General features: G+C 41.2%; 1 pseudogene; it reads right to left on the reverse strand.

Moving 5' to 3' along the window:
- Positions 1–224: 224 nt before the first annotated feature.
- LOC532035 (ras-related GTP-binding protein D-like) lies at positions 225–1396 on the reverse strand (annotated as a pseudogene).
- Between the last annotated feature and the right edge of the window lie 2300 nt (positions 1397–3696).

Genomic DNA, 3696 nt, shown 5'->3' on the forward strand with positions numbered 1-3696 from the left:
TTAGAGTAGATTTCACTTCATTGTTAATATTCAAGTTTTTGCTTAAAAGTGCTTACTTTATTTAAAAAAGAGAAGATTAAAAGAAAGGGTGGCAGGATTTTTTTTTTTTTTTAAACAAACATATGTCTTGTGTCCCAATCTCCTTCCTCCTCTTCTTTTAGTGCAGTACAGAGCACCAACTTCATTGAAACATCCAATTTCAAAAGATGTTCCTGAAACCTCACCTACAGCAGCACCCTAGGCGTCCTGTTGGGGGTGGCTCCTTTTTTTTCCGCAGTCATTCTGAACCTTTCGCAACTTCACCTCAAAAACTTCATGGATGGCCTTCCGGAAGCAATGAAAATTATAGTCAATCAGACCTTTTCTTTCAAAGCTTTCCTCTCTAACAAAGCAAAAAAGAGCCAGAAACTTTGTCGCCTCTTTTAAATAAAGAACTGTTGTATTATTCAGCTTTATAATGGCTGTTGATTCCTTGTTATAGGGGGTTCCTGCTCCATCTTCTTTGAGGCCACAAATACAAGAAATATCAATGACCACATCATCATGTCACAGCAGAGCTCCTAGGTTTGCATATTCACAGGGGTACTGTCTGTTGTGATATAAATCTTACCGACCACATCAAAGAGAAACAACTTTTCAATCCCAAAATTTGAGATAAAGATGTTTAGCAAATTCTCCAGGGTGGGAAGTTGTGGAATCAGTTTCTGAACCACTTTGCCAAAAGCTTCAAATATTGAATGGTCATATATGCTTGTCAAATAAAAGCTGACATGAATTTTTTCTAGCCTAGCATCTGCAAGGGCATCATTTGCCCTCTGGTGAATGTCTCTCTGGGTTTAAATTTTGTGTCATCTGATAGACCCATCCACTTTGTGAATAAACACCTCAAAGTTTATGTCGCTGTTGACTTTGTAGGCCGTGGTCACTGTGAGGTGGATCTGGCCAAGGCCTCCATGTAATCGTCCTGGGAGTCTATGACAAATATCAGTGCTCCCGTCTCTTGGAAGATCATCTCGTAGTCAAAGGTGGGGTCAAAAAAGTCAATCTGTCCTGGAAAGTCCCAAATCTGAAAATTAACAAAGAAACTGTTGGAAACGTCCTCCCAACAGATCTTCTTCGTGCTCTCCAAGAACAGAGTTTCCCTGGGAAACATTTTATGAAAGACGACTTTCTGGATGGATGACTTGCCGCTCCTTCTTAGGCCTGTGTGCAGGATCCTTGGCTTGACCTCTGTGCTAAGCGGGTCGCTAACGTCCAGAACTCCCTCCTCCGCCCCGGTGTCCAGCTTGGCGTCAGAGGAGTGGGACCCGTCTCCGTGGTCCACTAGCCCCATCAGCTCATCCTCCTCCTCTGGCTGGGGCTTCCCCAGCATCTGGCTAATCACGCCCATGGCCATCCCTCCGGGGAATGACGGGGGGCCCCAGTGGGGAGGGGGTGTCGGCCAAACCTCCTGGTCTGCAGCTGGCAACCTATTTCTAAATTGAGGTTTTGTCCTGAGGTCTGTGGCCAGAGGCGGAGACCACACTTCCCCACAGCAGTCTCGTCCAGGTCCAAGATTGAAATGTTTTTAAATATTTAACAGTAAAAATATAATTCATAATATTTAAGGAAAAGCAATGGAAATTTCTTTAAGAACCTTGGTATAGAAATGAAGTATGGCTACCTCTTGAAGATTCATAAGAAAGGAAGAGATTATTCCTCTTTACAAGCCAGCTTCACCATCACCCTATGCTGGTTTCAACTACACAAATGAGCCAGAGGACCCCAGTGACACGTATTGTCGTCTCTGAAGTCTTTTACTTTAGTTGCAGCCTTCCCAGTTCCTGAACCCATCTTGACTCAAACAGAAGGCATACTTTAAAATGCCTGTCCTTACCTTATTTTTGATAAAGGAGGCAACAATATACAATGGAGAAAAGACAGTCTCTTTAACAAATGGTGCTGGGAAACTGGCCAACGACCTGTAAAAGAATGAAACTAGAACACTTTCTAACACCATACAAAAAAATAAACTCAAAACAGATTAAAGATCTAAATGTAAGACCAGAAACTATAAAACTCCTAGAGGAAAACATAGGCAGAACACTCTCTGACATAAATCACAGCAGGATCCTCTATGACTCACCTCCAAGAGTAATGGAAATAAAAGCAAAAATAAACAAATGGGACCTAATTAAACTTAAACCCTTTTGCACAATGAAGGAAACTATAAGCAAGGTGAAAAGACAGCCTTCAGAATGGGAGAAAATAATAGCAAATGAAGCAACTGACAAAGAATTGATCTCAAAAATATACAAGCAGCTCATGGAGCTCAATTCCAAAAAAATAAAAGACCCAATCAAAAAATGGGCCAAAGAACTAAACAGACATTTCTCCAAAAAAGACATACAGGTGGCTAGCAAACACATGAAAAGATGCTCAGCATCACTCATTATCAGAGAAATGCAAATCAAAACCACAATGAGGTACCATCTCATGCCGGTCAGAATGACTGCTATCAAGAAGTCTACAAAAAATAAATGCTGGAGATGGTGTGGAGAAAAGGGGACCCTCTTTCACTGTTGGTAGGAATGCAGACTAGAACAGCCACTATGGAGCACAGTGTGAAGATTCCTTAAGCTGGAAATAGAACTGCCATACAACCCAGCAATCTCACTGCTGGGTATACACACCGAGGAAACCAGAATTGAAAGAGACACATGTACCCCAATGTTCATCGCAGCACTGTTTACAATAACCAGGACATGGAAGCAACCTAGATGTTCATTGGCAGATGAATGAATAAGAAAGATGTGGTACATGCACACAGTGGAATATTACTCAGCCATTAAAAAGAATGCATTTGAGTCAGTTCTAATGAGGTGGAGGAAACTGGAGCCTATTATACAGAGTGAAGGAAGTCAGAAAGAAAAACACCAATTCAGTACATTAACACATATATATGGAATTTAGAAAGATAGTAACCATGGCCCTATATAGAGAATCCCAGGGACAGGGGAGCCTGGTAGGCTGCCATCTATGGGGTCGCACAGAGTCGGACACGACTGAAGTGACTTAGCATAGCATAGCATAGCATATACAAGACAGCAAAAGAGACACAGATATAAAGAACAGACTTTGGACTCTGTGAGAGAAGGCGAGAATGGGATGATTTGAGAGAATAGCATCGAAACATGTATATTACCATATGTGAAATAGATGACCAGTCCAAGTTCGATGCATGAAACAGGGCACTCAAAGCCTGGGTGCACTGGGACAACCCAGAGAGATGGGATGGGGAGGGAGTGTGGGAGGGGAACTTGGAACCAGGGTACACATGTACACCCATGGCTGATTCATGTCAATGTATGGCAAAACCCACCACGATATTGTAAAGTAATAGCATCCAATTAAATTAATTAATTTTAAAAACACCTGTCCTTAAGCTAGATGTCTCACTCCCTGATTTCAAACTATATTACAAAACTGTAGTAATCAAAACAGCATAATATCAACAGAAAAACCGACACGTTGATCAATAAAACAGAGCTGAAATCCCCAAAATAAACTCATACACATATGGACAATTAATTTACAACAAAAGAACCAAGTACATATGATAGAAAAAGGATATTCTGTTTAATAAATGGTGTTGGGAAAATGGGACAGTCACATGCAAAAAAAGAAAATGAAACTAGACTGCTATCTCATACCCTA

This window comes from Bos taurus, chromosome 8 (genome assembly GCF_002263795.3).
Source record: "Bos taurus isolate L1 Dominette 01449 registration number 42190680 breed Hereford chromosome 8, ARS-UCD2.0, whole genome shotgun sequence".
NCBI lineage: Eukaryota > Metazoa > Chordata > Mammalia > Artiodactyla > Bovidae > Bos > Bos taurus.